Source organism: Haliotis asinina, chromosome 4 (assembly GCF_037392515.1).
Source record: "Haliotis asinina isolate JCU_RB_2024 chromosome 4, JCU_Hal_asi_v2, whole genome shotgun sequence".
NCBI classification, from domain to species: domain Eukaryota; kingdom Metazoa; phylum Mollusca; class Gastropoda; order Lepetellida; family Haliotidae; genus Haliotis; species Haliotis asinina.
The window spans coordinates 45,305,721-45,325,882 of NC_090283.1; positions in this window are offsets into that span (position 1 = coordinate 45,305,721).

Here is a 20,162-nt window from a genome sequence, read left to right on the forward strand (position 1 = left end):
TCGATCATTTACAAACAATGTTAAAAATATAACAAAATACAATATCTTGTGAATGTTGTCAAATAACATACCAGCTTTGTCAGACCACGAGATGAAATATACATGCCATTTGACAACACTAACAAGATATCCTCCACGTATTGTGCACACATAAAATATTATTTATCAGGTCACGTGACCATCGCTAGATGACTGTGTACAAAGTAAGCACATTGGCATTTCAAATCTTTGATAATTGCATTCTATGAACAATAATTCAATGAATTCATTTTATCAGTGTTTCAAAGTGATGGGAGTGCGGCGTAAAACTCAACTCACTCACTTAAAGTGATGGTTTGCCGGCGTATTTGTTGTATGGGGTTCAGCCCTCTAACGCAAAATCAGTCAGTCAGTCCGTCAGTCAGTCCGTCAGTCAGTCAGTGTCATGTTATAATATTCCGTTCTAGACCAGCAGACATTCCATGCGACCTTTTGTATATGATGGCAGTTACCATGATATGTGTTTAAGGTTTGTTTTGCAGGTAGTGACGCAAAACACAAACACCCTAACATGACAATACAAACTTTCTAGAAACACACTAACACTTTAACCATCTTGCAACCCTTTCGTCTTGCAGATTTCAGGATAAATGTATCACAAATATGCTCTGATCACACGAGGTCATCGGTCTGTCGTTGGCCAGTCGGCAAGTTGACAGTGGTCAATATATACGTGTATCTGGCGACCAGTTCGCGGTCAGCCAGCTTGTTTCTTGTAACACTGTTCCATGAAGTTATGCTACATAGTTATTTTCGCCAAGAAGAAAAGTTATTTACGGCGAAATCCAGTTCTGTATGTGAGAGTATATCTTTAACAAATCTAACACACATCTTTACAAGAAGTGAATAAATAATGCAGGTTTTCGAAATAAAATACAGGTTTTCTGTAGCCTACAGTTTCAACAATATGTAACAGCCAGATGACATAAATTTGTAATTTGATTTTGTTTATTTTGAGACCGGGATGCTGATGAGAGAGAAAATATTGCCAGAACTCGGGTAAGAGTTCTCAATTCTTCATAACTGAGTGAACAGCCGCATTCGTGTGTTTATTTCAAGACTAAAATAATAACATAGATTCTGAACTGTGTACAATATTCTGTTCTTTGTAGAGGACTGTGTGACTCTGGGTTTGGTTTGGTTTGGTTTATGTCTGTGTTAGTTGTGCCCTCAACGATTTTTCTGTAGCCCAAACAATCATTCAGTACCATTTCAGTGGAGATGTGATCACAACTGTAGTGTTGAGTGCTTTAAGTATTTGAAAGTAATATTTTACCCGCCAATGCCGGTTTCTGTTCTGCAGACCATCACGGGCATATCAGTGTCTTGCCATACCAACTGGGTACACTTATCTATAGTGGTGAGTTTACAGTACAGAGGCTATGTCGTCAGCACCTCCAGCTGTATGACGTCACGCCGCCAGCGATGACGTAAGGCACCCCCGACCAGCCTCGCAGCCTGTCAGCTGTAGATAGAAAGAAAGACGTTTATTCCCCACGTGGTACTTCGTAAAGGTGTTTCATAACAAAGTGTTATGACATATATGTGTCATAACACCTTCGAGTGATTTGATTGGCTAATACGTGAACTTTGACATACTGGTACTACTTTCATCACTCATTCCATTCATGATTTTCATTCAAAAGTTTTCACATCTGAGAGCATGTAAAACGAAAACATTTCTACGGAATTACATAAAATTTATTTCATTTAGCGTGGTTACTAGCATTATTTTCAATTCTATAATAACTCAAGTTTCTGTAATAAAAACGAAAACAAAATAATCTATAAAAATAAGTAAACAAATACGTCTAGTAGGTCTCTCGTGAGTGTAAACAAAGATGGCGTCGGCCGTAAAAGTTATTGATTTCGTCAAAATTGACGGACAATTGGTTGGAAGTCTTATGAATATTATCAAGAGATTGAATACCTTCTGCGCTGTTGCATCTCTGTCACTGCCACTGTCTGCCGCATCCATTCGCCTCCCCCCCCTCCCCCCCCCCCCAACCCCCCTCCACACATATTGTCACTACCATGCCTCCCGACGAATGACTATGTACAATATATATGGTGGAAAGACTAATGACAGAAGCATTCATGATCTTACTTTGCACTGCTGGCGTGGGTGATTTATGTTGTGGAGATCGTGTCCAAGCAGGGTCCCGGCCAGCTCTATTGCAAGCGTAGATGCGGAAATCATAGCTTGTCATCTCAGTCAGGCGATTTACTTTATGGTTGTGAGCAGGACCACTGTATACTGTTTGAAGACTGAAAAACAAGAAAATGTTTCAGAATTTATGAGTGAGTGAGTGAGCAGTTTGTTTTTACGCTGTTTGTCGTAATATTCCAGAAATATCATGGCAGGCTTCACACATGTTGATGTACATGTTACATCTGACAACTTGCTAAATAACACTGTGTAGTCATGTTGACATATTGTGTCCATCCTTTTTTTGTTTTGAGGTGGATTGTAGAAGTACACGCCACACATATAGATATTCCAGGCCTGTTACTACCAAAATAACCACAATATAGCACAGATATCCACGCAAGCTGGTACATGCTCAAGGCGCTTAAACTAGTGGTTCTTTCATCTTGTCCAGTTTCCACTAGCCTCTGGCTGGTATACCATAACCTGTTAACGTATCCCTGATGATGTCATCTACTACCAACCTTCCATCGTCCTTCTCCATCTCCAGATGATAAGTGATCATATCTGGATTTCGACCGTCACCCCACTTCAGTTTGAGACTGTTGGGCACGACATTGACACACTCAATCTTTGGTGGATTTGGAGGCCAAGCTTTAGTAGTTACTTTACTGAGGTGCTGAAAGCTCCCACACCAATGCTGTTGACGGCTTGAATGCGGATTCTGAAATATTGATCAACATGTGCTGATAACTGATAACCTCAGGACTCAACTTGGGTATCATAGAGGTGTATAAATTGTTAGTAAATAATAAAACTCATATGAAAGTATAATAATAATCAAGTCTGAACCAGACAATCCAGTGATCAATAACATGAGCATCAATCTGTGCGATTGGAAAACTATGACATGTGTGTCTTAAACTTGTATTTCTTTTGCTGTGCGGTTTCTCTGAAACCCACCTGTGGGTGGTCTCTGGAAGGAGGTCCTCAGTTGTGTACTGTCATGTCAGTGTTGCATGAGATGATGTCACTGCCGTTATTATTGGGTTCCCTCCACATCAGCATGATTGGCGTGGCTGTGATGTGAGGTTTGATTGCAACAGTAGACGCTGGAATAGACGGAGGTGTGACACAGGAGGACGAGACCACAATAAAGAAACTGTGATTAGAGTTAAACTTTAATTGTAGGAAGAATATTAATTCAGTGGAATTAAGAAATATCAATGCGCGCCTGAGTCAAATTAGACAGACTGTTAAACTGCGAGTCTTGGTTTTCATTTTGTGGTGAATGTGGGGCGTGGGTGTGGGTCAGGAAACTGTAAATAGCTGCCGCGAAGCCATCGTGCGGGTGTTAAACACCAACATACAGAGCAAACATGGAGATGACTCCGATCTGCTCATATGCGCTATAAACCAACAATATACTTAGTGACAGACAGTGTTGTTATCTGCCTTATACTCATATGCGCTATAAACCAACAATATACTTAGGGACAGACAGTGTTGTTATCTGTCTTATACCCAACCATGCAAAGGTAATGCCTGGGACGAAAAAGAAAACTGCATACAGCGTTCGAATCCCTCGAAGTATTTTGTTTTTTATGTGTGTTTTTTTTTTTTTTTGAAACATTACCCCATTAGTACCCCAGCTTGTGGTCTGGCTCGCTTACGTGGTTGTCGTCTTTGCCCTCCCGTGAAGATGTATGTTCATGCTATTGATCTCTCGATCGTATGGTCCAGACTCGAATGTGTACATGTAAGCATCGAGCTTGAAAGGTACTGAGTGCAACATAAGACAATGAGCAGTGCACGGTGCAACACTGAAACAGTCACCCTACATTGTATGAATGGTAGAGAGGGGAAAACGCTCATATGACATGGCTTGGAAGGAAGACAGGCTTGCTGGGGGAAAGGGAGGCTCCAATACATAAACAAAACTTGACACATGTTGGTATCCCCTGTGATACTGATACAATGAGAATTCTCCTAGCAATAAATTATTGGTGCATTTTTCTTTGTTGGTTGAAATAGATTTAAATAGATATTCTTTTTATCTGCCCATGACGTTGCTTAGTTAAGTTAAAAACATTGTAGTAGGTCTTCCTACACCGTATTAATGGAGGGGTTGAATAAACACTCATATCTCATGGGCAGAAAGGCCGTACAGCTGTTTAATCTCTGAATAATGGTTCATAGTTTTGTACAATGCGCGACAAGTTCAGACATGTTATTATAGCCACTTGAGCAGGATAAATTGTATTAGCGACGAAAAAAAGTTGAAGGCGTGATGGACACAGGAACTTTATGGTACCAAGAAATACTTAACCGAGTACAGTATCACTGGACTTTATTTGTTTGTTTGTTTTTTCGTTTGTCACTCCCTATCTAGTAATGAAGCTGTTCGTCCATATGGTCTCACCCTCCCTTTTGGTCTAAATAACGTGTGGTGGACAGGTTCGAACCTGGTTCATTGTGTCTAATGTATCCAATTCTGAAAACATCCAGGATGATACAGGCTGTGCTAACTAACTGACGCGGCCTACAAATATCTGAAAAACGTCCGTCCTCGGAAATCGCGTGCCGCCTGATCCAAGTACGATTCATTTTAGTGATGATCTTGTTAATATCCGGATGTAGGAGTATTTTTCATACTGTATGTGTAACAATATTTTCCGGAACATGCCTTGAGCGTTTCCAACCCAGGACGTTCTGGATGGGAGTTCCACGCTCTTCCATGGACGTCAGTGAACTTCACAATTTTCCTAGTGATGCTTACATTTGTGGTGAATGGCGATGCATGTAGCGCATTCTCATATCGGGACTCTCACCACTGGGAGAATGTTTGGTAGTGGGAGAATGTTTGGTAGTGGGAGAATGTTTGGCAGTGGGAGAATGTTTGGTAGTGGCTGACATCACATGGCAGAGCGGTGGGTGTGTCATTTTCTGTGTCAGACCTGCTGCAGACCTGTGCTTCAATCTGGACTAAAATGTTACATCTCTAGATACACAATATAGACACTGCCTCTGAAGCCGTACACGGCCTGTTTTCATCAGTCCTTACATTTACATGGCTTGATATACTGTAATATACTTAGTCTTGAAAAGCTATCAGAGTAAGCACAGTTTTTATATCAACAAGTATAAATAATAATCACAAGAACAGCAATCATGTTTTCGGAACCGATACATAGTTATCGCAACGTATTTTGGTCTGGCATAAAGACGACCTCGTTCAGTATAAAAATCCGTATCCCAGAACCTTATTATGTCATAATACTGACAGCAGAAAGGTAATTTTAAAAATTGAAAGTACAAAAACGGCAGAATTTACTTTATTAATTTCATCTTCAAATAAACACACGGATGCGGCTGTCCACTCAATTGTGAAGAATTCATGGGCTTTGCCCGAGTTCTGGCAATATTTTCTCTCATCAGCATCCCTCTCCTAAAATACACAAACTGAAATTACACATTTATGTCATCTGTCTGTTACTATTGCTGAAACTGTAGGCTACTGAAACTGTAGGCTATTTTATTTCGAACAACTTACTTACTTACTTACTTACTTACTTACTTTTACTTACTTACTTACTTACTTACTTACTTACTTACTTACTTACTTACTTACTTACTTACTTACTTACTTACTTACTAAATGTGGAATGCCAGTCCGTTTATACTTTCTACAGTCAGTCATCGAGCGACATGATGACGGTAACGTGACCTCGTAAGTAGTAGTTTATGTCTGCCTAATTCAATTAACCATGCGCTTTTGATGCATTCAATGTATTTCTGGTGGAAATATGGATACTTGACGTAGAGCAATACTTTGAAGATTAATTTGCGTTTGGCAAGGGACTACATGACTATTTCAGTCAAAAGTCGTTCGCAGCTGATGTTTGTAAACAAGTCACTCGACTTGTAAACGAGTGACTGAACAACAACTGGGTGCAAGTACACAGCCCAAGGTCAACACACAGCCGTGACGTCAGTATGGCCAGATATGACGTCACGCCGGCAAGGTAGCAGGTCTGGCAGACGTCCAGCTGTTCCCAGCCGATGTTTGTAAACTAGACACTTTTCTTGTGTTAGCAGCAGCTGGGTGCCGAGACGGGGACAGAGTCATGACGTCATCGTAGCCAGATATGACGTCACGCGACGAGCGCAACAGTTCTGGCGGCAGATCTTCAGCTGAGAGATTGTTTTCACATACGAGAGAGATAACAGTGGGCGTGTGTGGCATGTCTAAGTACTTGGTCTCTGGATATTATTGTTCCACAAGATGAACACCCATGACACTTACACTGGGACTGACACAAACGAAATTAGTCATTGAAAAAAATGGTTCCAAAATTATAAATTGGTAACAATATAAGCAAAGACAAACATTAAAATAAACCCTAGTGTTGGCAATTCCGTATGTGGCGTAGTTCATTTTACTATCTCTTAAATGAAATGAAACACTGGAAAATACGTGATTAAAGAAGGTGTAGTTTGTCGGGACAAGTTAAAAATTATTTACAGTTCGAATCTATCTGATCATTTGTAAAAGAAGATTTATTCTACGTTGAATAAGGTTCTGAGACTTAAATTTTCCATTGGCCAGGTAAAAGTATGAGGCTTTGAAATCTAAATTTCACTTTATTTGGTTTAGCTGTTTGTTTAAAGTAAAATTCATCGATACGTTTTTACTGAAAACAGGCATTTGTTTTACTTTTATTCAGCTTTGGTGACGTCACTAATACTGAGAAGAGAGGTCCACTTCATTGCCATGAACATTTTGCAAATGTGAAGCGGAAATAACAGCAAATGCAGTTTAGCGAGATTAGTTCACGGGGAACAGCCAAGAGCAGCCGCTATGCTAAGCTATGCTATGCTATGCTATGCTATGCTATGCTATGCTATGCTATGCTATGCTATGCTATGCTATGCTATGCTATGCTATGCTATGCTATGCGATCCAACGAACCAACCAGTCAGCCAACCAGCCAACAAACAAACAAACAACGGCCACATAGACATAATGTGTTATCATATCAACACGGTTACTAAACGGTAAATAAATACCTGTCATACTGAAAACACAACCGCACCTTCAGCAAACACAAGTATACTGACGAAGCGCATGAAAAGCGCCCACCCTCCACCCTCCACACACAAACACACACACACCTGCCTTCCTCTCACTCACGCACTCAAGTAACTGGTGTTGTGCATGGTAGTGAGGGTGTTTCATATTGTTTGGTTTTCACATGATCACTACATTTGGCCCAGGTGAAGTCATGAAATGTCGTCTCATGCAGTAGCAGGCGAGTATAGTCTTACTACCACCTACGATTTATACAGACAATTTCATCTGCCATGATTGCAACACCTCCTTCCCTCCATTGTAGCAATGGTAGGGTAATAAAACTCATATGATACAGGCTTGGAAGGCTAACTGGCTGATTGCGCCTGGGTAATGTTGTACAGTGTTGGACCTGAGAAACATAGTATCATAGCTACAGAATTAACAATATATATATTGTGTGCCCGATATTGCGTAGGGAGATGATTACCATTATCATATTAGAGGATGTGATTACAGGCTGTTTGTTTGTTTGTTTGTTTTACTGTTTGTTTTCATACCTGGGAATTTTTTGGAGGGAGGGCCGCGTGTATGAGAGTTACAGCTGACTGACTCCCCTACACCCCCTTTCTCAGACACACGCACACACCGACACGGACGCACAAACACGGACGCACAAACACGCACACACCCGCACACGCACGCACATGCACTCATGCACGCACACTTAGCCACAACGTATGAACGGTCCGTAAGCATACATGTAAAGACTTGTTAGCTATTCAACACTGGCTCCTCTCCTTTCGAGGTTTAAACATGACAAAACACTGTTGAAATGCTTTGTACATGGATTGTAACTTAGGTGGGGAATAAAACTCGTATCTCACGGGTGGTAAGGCAGAATGGTTGCTTGACTCCGACTGATGTTGCAACATGTTGGACAACTTCGGACATACTATGTACATTGTGTCACTGGCAAAACAACCACACATGCTTTATTATATCAACATGATTGGAATTTATAAGCTATGTATGTATTTGTTCTCTGTGCGTGCGTTTGGGCGTGTGTGTGCGTCTGTCTTCCTGTCTGTCTGTTTGTGTGTCTGTCTGTCCATGACAACCAGTGGAAATCCGGGTTTAGAACTGGTCGGGTGGTTAGGCTCTCCCTCACATGATTGACAGATGTCATCGTATCACAACTGAGTACATTGAGTCTCATGCTGTTGATCATTGGATTGTCTGGATCATTTACAGACCGTCGCAAGAACATCGCTCAGTGAGACTTTAAACAGCGACCAAACCAAACCAAACCATTTCATCCATGACGGGCTTTTTAAGTCATGGACAAGGCATACAAATCATTGAAAAGTGGCCAGCCGTTCGCCTGAACCATTTACTAGAGGCAATCCTTGGAATTAATTGATGTCCAGCAACCAGGAGCTAGTTGATAAACTTGTTAGGGTGTAGTAACATTCAAACACGTCTGTCTACATTGTATTCATGGAAGGTGTGGAAGAATGTTCATATCGCACGGGTAGGAAGGCACTATGGCAGCTTGGTTCTAGATAATGTTGCACAATTTGGAACATGGTATCAGCGGCCACACATACACGAATGCTGGTATGATGCGGCATGTGTTAAAAAATCGTGGTTGGAAGTAGGGTAGCAGCATGTGGCATGGCATGACAAGGCACGCCATGGCATGGTATCGTAAGATATAGGCATGGTATGGTGAGATGTGGAATGGTGGGCTATAGGATGTCAAAGTGAAATGTGGCATGGCATGGCTTCGTGTGGCATGGCATGGTGGGATATTGCATGGCATGATGGGATGTGACATGTCATGGCGGCACGTGGCATGGCATGGTGGAATATCATGGTATCGCGGCATAAGGAATAGTATGGTGGGTTATGTCATGTTAAATGTGGCATGGCATTTTGGAAAATGGTATGACATAGTGGAATATGACATGGTGGGATGTGGCGAGGTGGGTCTGGCATGGTGGGATGTGGCATGATGGGTCTTGCATGGTAGGATGTAGCATGGTGGAATGTTGCATGGTGGGATGTGGCATGTTGGAATGTTGCATGGTGGGATGTGGCATGGTGGGATGTGGCATGGTGGAATGTTGCATGGTGGGTCTGACATGTGGGATGTGGCGAGGTGGGTCTGGCATGGTGGGTCTTGCATGGTAGGATGTGGCATGGTGGAATGTTACATGGTAGGATGTGGCATGGTGAAATGTGGCGAGGTGGGTCTGGCATGATGGGTCTGGCATGGTGGGTCTGACATGTGGGATGTGGCATGGCATAGTTTGATGGGGCATGTGGTCTGGCATGGCAGGATGTGGTATAAGAGGAAGTGGCATGTCGTAATATAACATTAGGGGATGTGGCATATTCGAGATGTGGCATGGTGGCATAGGAGGATGTGGTGTGGCATGGTGAGGTGAGATGGGGCACCACTTGACGCCATCACATCTATCCACCCACACATCTTTTTTCCCCAACTGCCTTTCACGACCAGTGGTATTTTTCTGGTGTAGTTGTGACTAAAACTGTTTTCACCGAACTACTTGGCACATCGTGAATTGTAGACAAAACCAAGACTTGGTTTGCTGGTGCTTAAAAGTCAACACTCTCAAGAAATCATTATCTTTTCACCATTGATAGTTAATACCGATATTATAGGAGTGAAAAACGAGGCATTACCTTTGGAGTGAGTGAGTGAGTTAGTGAGTGACGCTGACAAACTCAGCAAACCATTTTTTGTCAAGTCATGGCTGCGCGGGAGTATGAGGCGACACGATGTGCGGCCGTCTTGAAAACATGACGTCAGAACTGGCGATGATGACGTCACATTATTTGTACTTGAACAGCACAGGTTAAAAAGAGATGACAATTCGTCACATCAAACACAGCTCAGTCAATATAACGTACACATTTTATAACTGTTGAACTTTTGCATGGGTCTACACATCTAATTAAACATCTCTGCTAAAATGGTTCAGTTTCACTGAGAACTTATCCTAAATATGTAACAGTATTTCGATTTGCGGAGCGACCCTTTGTTTACATGGGTTGTAAGGCTCCGCGTGCTGTCATCGAAGCGTAATGGATAGCAAACGATGCAGCCGGTTTGAAATATATGTATATGTATTGTCAAACCTTACTGATGCAGTGCTAGAAACATATGTACGTAACATGGTATAACATTATGAAAACCTTGTCGAATCGCTTGCCTTATGCCAGCCTCAACTTATTAATGAATGTGCGCATTTGTTTACAAAGAAGAGAAAAGTCCGGTCACGTGATATGCAAATTAGCCTGTGGCAGTGATGTTATGCGAAGGACTTCTCTGCGCCGGAGTGTGACTTGAACTCTGCGACCTTGGTCCTGAGACGGCTCAGTGCGACGCTTTCTGTGCACACATTTCAGTCAAATTCGGCATGAAAACCACTGAACCTTTGAGGAAGTTTTCTGCCCAACGAGCGATCGCGAGTGTGTGACACTAGACTTGAAGTCAAAGAAATGCCATAAATTAACTCCCACTTTCCACTCATAAATTGACAGGGAATGCCTATAGAAAGTGGCCAGGAGATGAGTTTTATGTGTTGATAAATTAATCTATAGCTAGTCACGTGACCATCGCCATAATGGTACGAAGCTGAACCAAGAGGCGACAGAAAAAATCATGGGAGTATTTGTCACCGTTTTCTCTCTTCTAATTTACAATTTTGGTTTGAGGTAAAAGACTTACATTGCCAGATAATCCTTGTATTTGTATTACAGACACAAGCACGGGCAGTACGAGGCATCGTGAGTTATTTACAGCTTCTGATTCAAACAGGTGTGCCAGTTCCAAAATAATACAGGGTATATATTATTCTTATCTCGGTTCTTACCCATATTTTTTTAAGTGACTTAACCTTATTCTTAAACATTTTGTTACATATTGCTCCTGATCTTTACGTATCATATCCGTATCTTCAATGATGACACGTTCAAAACGTTCATGCACCAAGGCACACATATGTTACACAAAACACACATGCATACATTTGTTTCTGTGAGCCGTTTCAAACTCTAAGTGAACTTGAATTCGAATCCGACTCGCTACCGACTGCACCACAGTCCACACTACCCTACACACTGTAAAGTTTACTATTTATACACAAAATCTTCGGAAGGATATTTATATAGCTCACATACCCGTGCAATTAGTGCCTGCTCAAGGTGCTGCTATTTGTTTCCCTCGGTCATTGGCTGTCAATTTCGTCACATTGTATTATCAGTCTCAACCCCTCGGGGAATATACAACTGTTGCTGTCTCAAGGTGCACTGAATGTATTGTGGCTATCGCATCCTAACGAGGTACCCATTCACAGCATAATCACAGTCCGTTGTCCATGTTCACTGAACGTTGCTGTACCCACAACTAAGTGTTTACACATGTTCATGTGGTCATCGTCTGGTCATATACCAACGGTTTCGTAGGTTCATGTAAGTACACAGGGATTTGCACTGTATACAGAGTGTTGTGACAGCGCTGTAATTAAAGAGTCTGCACGCAAAAGTTGACTCCAAGTTTTTATACACACGGTCACAGGTGGGCTCGAACCAGACACCTCAGCCTCGCCGGATTTCTATCCTGCCCACCGCCCTTACAGCAAAATTCCAGCAATATCAAGGCTCGGGTCACGGGAAACTCACTTTGCTCATTGCACCAATGTGTGTAACGGAACCCAGGCCATCAGCCGAACGAGAGAATGCTGTACCCACTAGACTACCCGGCAATGTTTGAAGCCCACTATTGCTCAGGCAATGTTTGAAGCCACGTTGGAGTCACGTGTTGAAGTCACCGGGCTGTACCATAGAGGATCCAAACTAAAGAGACATGTGCTGGTGCCAACCAACCAGATGAGGAACAAATATCACATGCATTCATGTATGATATTACAGCAGAGCCCCAGACATAAAAGGTTCCTGTACCCACTAGACTACCCGGCAATGTTTGAAGCCCACTATTGCTCAGGCAATGTTTGAAGCCACGTTGGAGTCACGTGTTGAAGTCACCGGGCTGTACCATAGAGGATCCAAACTAAAGAGACATGTGCTGGTGCCAACCAACCAGATGAGGAACAAATATCACATGCATTCATGTATGATATTACAGCAGAGCCCCAGACATAAAAGGTTCCTGACGAAGATGACGATATATGGGCAAACAATCTTTACAGATAGTTTGGAGAATGTTTAGAATGGCCGCTGTTGCTGCTGACAGAAGGATCGCTACTGAGCGTTTGGGAAAGATCGTCATGATATCGATCACTGGTTTGTCCGGACCAGTCATTTTGGATGGGGAATTGTGGATGGATGTGAGTGGTAGAAAGGTGAGGTGTATATATGCCACGAAGGCCGGGATACGTGTGAACACCAGCCCTGGCTTTAATGCGCGGGAGCGTGCGGACTTCCTCTTTGCCGCGACATGTACGTGGATTCTTACTGCCTGGTACCCCTGAAGCACGACTAACCGCCTATGTATTCATAATATGATGCCGTGCTTCGTATTTGTTTGATCCGTAGGTAATAAAAGGCACCAAGTGACAATCTTGATGGACGGACAGAGAGCGACGACAGACATGTCTGACAAATCAGCTGTATTCCGGAATCAAATAACTTGAGAAGATGGGGTGCTTGGGTTTGGGATGGGATAGTTGTATATCCCCAGCAGTACGTGCTTGGACTTGAAAATATTGGAAAGACTCCAGTCTGCTGGATCGTCTTTGACACTCGCTCTCTCTTTCAGGAAAGGTTTTCTTTCATGAAATTACTGATACAAGAGATTGAAATTCGGACGGTTTAAGACACAATTAACATATGATGTAGGATTTCAAATACATCAGTAGTTGTGAGACATTCACATCTTATTTGTACGATTTGGTAGCGTCCAGAATGGTTTTGTTAACCATGATAAAATATTTTTAGAATTTCTCCGTAACATTTCACTAGCATTTTAAGAGTTGTGAAACTTATTTGAAAAGCAACAAGTACTTACAGATATTTTAAAAAACGAAACTGTTACGAAATGTCCTGAAAATGTTTTGAAAGTATTATGTTCTGTGGCGATTTATTTGCAATACAAACGATTAATTGTAAATAAAAGTGTTGAGTCGATTAGAAACTAGTGATATTTGGGACGCTTCAAACCAAGCTTACAGCATCGACTTGGGCACGGCCACATGGCTGCGCCAGAATAATCAAGCCCTCAGCCGACTGGAACCCCGTGACGTCAGAACAGGCGATGGTGACGTCATGACCATTGTACTTGAACCTTGGTGCAGTGGCCGGTGAAAGCGTCACTCAGTGTGACCAAATTTCAAACCGCCTCTGCCAGAAAACATGTAATTTTAGAAAACGTTTTCTGCCTAGCGTGTATGTGTATGTTATCACATTTGGAGTTGAACAACTGCCATAATTTTTCTCCTAATTTTCAAGTATTAATATAGATACGGGTGATTCTTCAAAGGGAGACATATCTGGAAAAAGAGTTATATTACGTTGAACGTTCGATCTACCAAGTCACGTGATCAGCGCCATACTTGAGAACCGGCGAGAGGGCCACAGCTAGTTACATGATACCAGTTCACATTTGGAACATTGGTAATATATAGCACATTTGTTTTTGCTGCAACCAGCAATGTTTAACAAGGACATGTGATACAAACTCAAGTTCAACCGTAATTTCAGTGTTGCCGTATTTTCAAGAAGTATTTTCTTACAATTTTTTTTAAAAACATAGCCTAGCTGTCAGTGCTCGTAAGTGGAACAAATACGTGTAATTTCCTGTGCCAACGGGGGACTTGAGGAGTAGATACACAGGAAGAATATCTGTTTAAAGCCATATTCTTCAAATAAACTGGGACATGATTTGTGAGCAGGCTGTTTCCAGTGTAAAGTTTGTCACCTGTTACATCGCAGTGAGTGTGCAAGCTTATTGTCCCAACTCAAGGATTAACTTTAACGTCCAATAAACACCACCAAACAAATAATTTAATGCTTTTATTTCTGAAGTCCACGCCACCAATATGTAATGTACTTACTAACATCATTTCTCATCAACTCTACCCAAACCACAGCTTAAATATATTTCCCTCCCAGGACACCATACGACTGTCAAACACACAACACGTCATTGTGGCTGGTGTGTCCCTGTCTGTAATGACAGTAAAGATTGGAATAATGAAGATATTCTAATGTAATCTGACAGTGTGAATTTGATGGAGGCATAATGTTAACCATACCTGTAGACAATACAGCCAACACACAACACTTAATAGCCCATACATATGTGAACAAATAAAAAAATATCATAATTTTAGCAAACAGTACTTTTAATTATAGATTCAGTTCACCTGCACTGTGCAAAGGTCACAACACACTATATCCCTCAGATATTCTGCAAGTGTAGCATCCTTACCTCATATCATCATCCACCCTTCTGATACCATGGACCCTCTTGTGACCATATACCCTATATAGACCATTCACCCTACAGACCATTCACCCTACAGAGACCATTCACCCTACAGAGACCATTCACCCCATGTTGACCATCCACCATGTACAAAGCCACACACAACTCTCCTCGAAGCTGCATAAACCACCTTGAATACGTGCAACCCTTTAGAAACTCTACAAATTCACTATTTGGATGGTCTCTGATGTGTTTGGTCACTCTCAAGACTATTTGACCACCAGACCATTTACAGAAAATGACTATCTTGTAACTTCTCAAAGCCTGTTAAGACAGGCTGTCATCTAGATCCACCCATAAGAGGATATATCTGGCGACTTCCAAAGTCAACTTAACCACTTGACCATTTGAAGAAAATGCACGTTCAATACATTTCTTTCATCCCAGTGATGTGATTGTCTTGAAGTTATCCAGCATCATTTGCTGGTTATAAGAGTGAGTGAGTTTAGTTTTACACCGCACTCAGCAATATCACAGCTATATGGCGGCGGTCTGTAAATAATCGAGTGTGGACCAGACAATCCAGTGATCAACAACATGAGCATCGATCTGCGCAATTGGGAACCGATGATATGCGTCAACCAAGTCAGCGAACCTGACCACCCGATCCCGTTAGTCGCCTCTTACGACAAGCTGAGTCGCCTTTTATGGCAAGCATGGGTTGCTGAAGACCTATTCTACCCGGGGACCTTCACGGGTCTGCTGGTTATAAGAACAAAGTGGAACAGGTTTGTTTCTGTGTTATGCAAACCATTATGTCCAACTTGTTTAGATAAGTTCAGGGTCTAAATCACTGAATTGATTGATCCAGACGTACATATTTACTCTCATGATATAGCTGGAAATATTACTGAGAGCAGAAAACAAACAACCATACAGACAAACAAGCATTTATTGTTATTCCATTCTATACTAAATTAAAAGAATTTTTAAGGTAGCTGAGTAGTGGTTGAAAATTCAGTCTTGAGTGTTTTGAGTGCGCCATCTTTTTTGTATGTAATTAAGTCAAACCTGCAGATCAAATCAAACTTAAATTACGGGTATTTTCTGAAATCACAAACGTCTGGTTATTTGCAGTCATAAATAATCAAGTATGGACTAGACAATCAAGTGACTGATATGGTGAGTGAAAGCTTGCAACTTGTGATCTAACTCGACCCTTGCTATGCTGTATATAGTAGTGTAGCGAACACTTACATAAACTCCACCTGTACTCCTGGGTATATTCTACTTTAGAACTGACATAATCAGGTGTGGAGTAGACAATCAAGTGACTGATATGGTGAGTGGAAGACTGCACCCTGTGTGATCTTACTCTATGCTTGCTGTGTTCTGCCAAGAAAAATGAAAAAGGCCCATCTATATCCCATCGATTGTTAACGCTAATATGCCTATCAGCAATGATCATGCCTACTTGGTAGAGCAGTGAGCCGGCCTTTCAAATAGTTTAGATAAATAATGGCCCAAACACTAGTACTTGAAATGTGTCCTCTTTGATGGACTTCGGATTTGTTTCTCTTACGGCAACAGCAGAGACTGTTTACAAACAGTCTACAGTCCCATATTTGAACCGCTGTACAGGACACCTACAAAAAATGTAACGTTTTTTTCTGAGCCACATTTTAATAACCTTCGTCCTCAGGCATTCCAACTATTTGTGTCCACTGTCATGAGTTCCTCAGTTAGAAAGACTTCTAACTGAGCTGGGTGCTGAGATGGGGGTTTCCACTGTTTTGGTGCTCTTTGTCATGTTTTCATACGCAACCATAGAAAAAAGGTCCACTTAGGGTGATACGTTTCAATGAAAGATTCCAAGATCATGTAACTAACAAATAAGTTGGTGCCCTTACTTTTCAATAATTTGGACATTGACAAGATTTCACTAATTTCCCGTGAATTGAAGAAAAGCTATAACGCATTGTGTCTGGCAATTGATGTTCTGTGCTGTCATACTTTCCATGTTAAGTTGGTGTCATAATTGAAGGAATGAGCTACGCATGTATGTTCATTCATTTCATTTTGTTGACGGTCATATGTTTGTGACGTAGTTGTGGATTTAGCATCACTGGTGATAATACATGTTTCATTACAACATGGGTTTAGGGACCCTGTAGACTATACCATGCAGAAATGATTACAGTTTCTACAATTTAAAATCAAAGAAACCTTTGGGGTTTTCTTTTTCAGTGAAGTCCCCGAGTTATTTTCATTGTAAACAATAAAATATGGGAATTTCTGCACAGAAACTGGATCTCCATGATGACTTGGCTTTCTAGTTTGTTTACGGGCCACTGGCGAGTGGTGGAGTACTACGGTGTGACGTCGGGCTATAAATACTTTTCTAGGTAAGAAGAGCGGCTGTTACCTACAGGTACATACTTGTAAACTGTGAAAGATACAGCACAATACAGTACAGTACAGTACAGTACAGTATGTTTAGTAAAACATTTGATGGAAGGGAGATAGATGCAGCTTCTCTAGCAATATGCAAGGCGAGCAATGCCACGGGGTAAAGGGAGATAACTCTCAGGAGGCTGGCTAGAGGACGATTAGAAGATGGTAATGTGGCGGAACGTTCAGTGAAATGAAAGGCTCAAATGCACACGACTGCACAAAACTTTAGTAAACTTTAGTAAAACACTGTGTAAACTTTGACTTTCACTGCTATTCCGCCCATGTCATCAAATGTAATTATTTACTTCTGAAGACAATGAAAACTGGTTATTCTTAGGGACCCACCATCTCTTTCCCCGTGACCTATAAAACACAGGTACAGGAGGGGGCCATGTTTTATTTTAACTGAGATAAATCAGTGCACTGATGTGTTTCTAACATTTCCAGACATACACCTCAAACTGGAAGCTACAAGAAACACCAACGACACACGCTGTCCTCAAGCCACTGTCAATTGTCACTGTACTCATGACAAAATACTCATGACACACAGTACTCAGTTGTCACTGTACTCAATAGTCACTGTACTCATGACAAAATACTCATGACACACAGTACTCAATCATCACTGTACTCATGAAACTATACTGAAGACAGACTGTAATCATGACACTCTTTACTCAATACACATTACAGCCAAGAAACACTGCATAATGTATTCAAGAGACACATGGTACTGTATTCAATAGTCACGGTACTACTGACACTACTCATTACACTGTACTCAAGAGACACTGCGTAATGTATTTAAGAGACACCTGGCGCTGTATTCAAGAGCCACTGTACTCATGAAACTATACCCAAGACAGACTGTACTCATGACACTCTTTACTCAATACACAGTATAGTCAAGAGGCAATGTATTCAAGAGACACGTGGTACTGTATTCAATAGTCACTGTACTACTGACACTACTCATTACACTGTGCTCAAGAGACACTGTATAATGTATTTAAGAAATACATAATACTGCATTCAATAGCCACTGTACCCAAGAGTCACTAAACTAATGACACTGTACAAATGCGATGCTGAATTCACAGATTCTCAACTCAAAATATGTTGCGCTCAAAGCACACTGTACCCAAAAGACACTGTATTCAAGAGATGCTGTAATCTACATACACTGTAGTCAAGACATGCTGTAATCTAGATACACTGTACCCAAGAGACACTGTACTCAAGAGGTGCTGTAATCTAGATAAACTGTAGTCAAGAGATGCTGTAATCTAGATACACTGTACCCAAGAGACACTGTACTCAAGAGGTGCTGTAATCTAGATACACTGTAGCCAAGAGATGCTGTAATCTAGATACACTGTAGTCAAGAGATGCTGTAATCTAGATACACTGTACCCAAGAGACACTGTACTCAAGAGGTGCTGTAATCTAGAGACACTGTACTCAAGAGGTGCTGTAATCTAGATACACTGTAGTCAAGAGATGCTGTAATCTAGATACACTGCATACAAGAGATACTGTAATCTAGATACACTGTACACAAGAGATACTGTAATCTAGATATACTGTACACAAGATATACTGTAATCTAGATACACTGTACACAAGATATACTGTAATCTAGATACACTGTACACAAGATATGCTGCAATCTAGATACACTGTACACAAGATATACTGTAATCTAGATACACTGTACACAAGATATGCTGCAATCTAGATACACTGTACACAAGATATCCTGTAATCTAGATACACTGTAGTCAAGAGGTGCCGTAATCTAGATACACTGTACACAAGAGGTGCTGTAATCTAGATACACTGTACACAAGATATGCTGCAATCTAGATACACTGTACACAAGATATGCTGCAATCTCGATACACTGTAGTCAAGATATGCTGTAATCTAGATACACTGTAGTCAAGATATACTGCAATCTAGATACACTGTACACAAGATATACTGTAATCTAGATACACTGTACACAAGATATGCTGTAATCTAGATATACTGTACACAAGATATACTGTAATCTAGATACACTGTACACAAGAGATACTGTAATCTAGATACACTGTACACAAGATATACTGCAGTCAAGATATATTGTAATCTAGATATACTGTACACAAGTTATACTGTAATCTAGATACACTGTACACAAGATATACTGTAATCTAGATACACTGTACACAAGATATACTGTAATCTAGATACACTGTACACAAGATATACTGTAATCTAGATATACTGTACACAAGATATACTGCAGTCAAGATATACTGTAATCTAGATACACTGTACACAAGATATACTGTAATCTAGATACACTGTAGTCAAGATAGGCTGTTATCTAGATACACTGTACACAAGATATACTGTAATCTAGATACACTGTACACAAGATATATTGTAATCTAGATACACTGTACACAAGATATACTGTAATCTAGATACACTGAACACAAGATATATTGTAATCTAGATACACTGTACACAAGATATACTGTAATCTAGATACACTGTAGTCAAGATAGGCTGTAATCTAGATACACTGTACACAAGATATACTGTAATCTAGATACACTGTACACAAGATATACTGTAATCTAGATACACTGCATACAAGAGATACTGTAATCTAGATACACTGTACACAAGAGATACTGTAATCTAGATATACTGTACACAAGGTATACTGTAATCTAGATATACTGTACACAAGATATACTGTAATCTAGATACACTGTACACAAGATATACTGCAGTCAAGATATAATGTAATCTAGATATACTGTACACAAGATATACTGCAGTCAAGATATACCCATATAAATATATGGTCACTGGAGACAGTGAGTCTGACCACCTGACCATTTCTAGATTCCTGTAACTGTTAATTACAAAAGCCACTTTCAACAAACAATGTAATGAGGTCTGTTTGACCA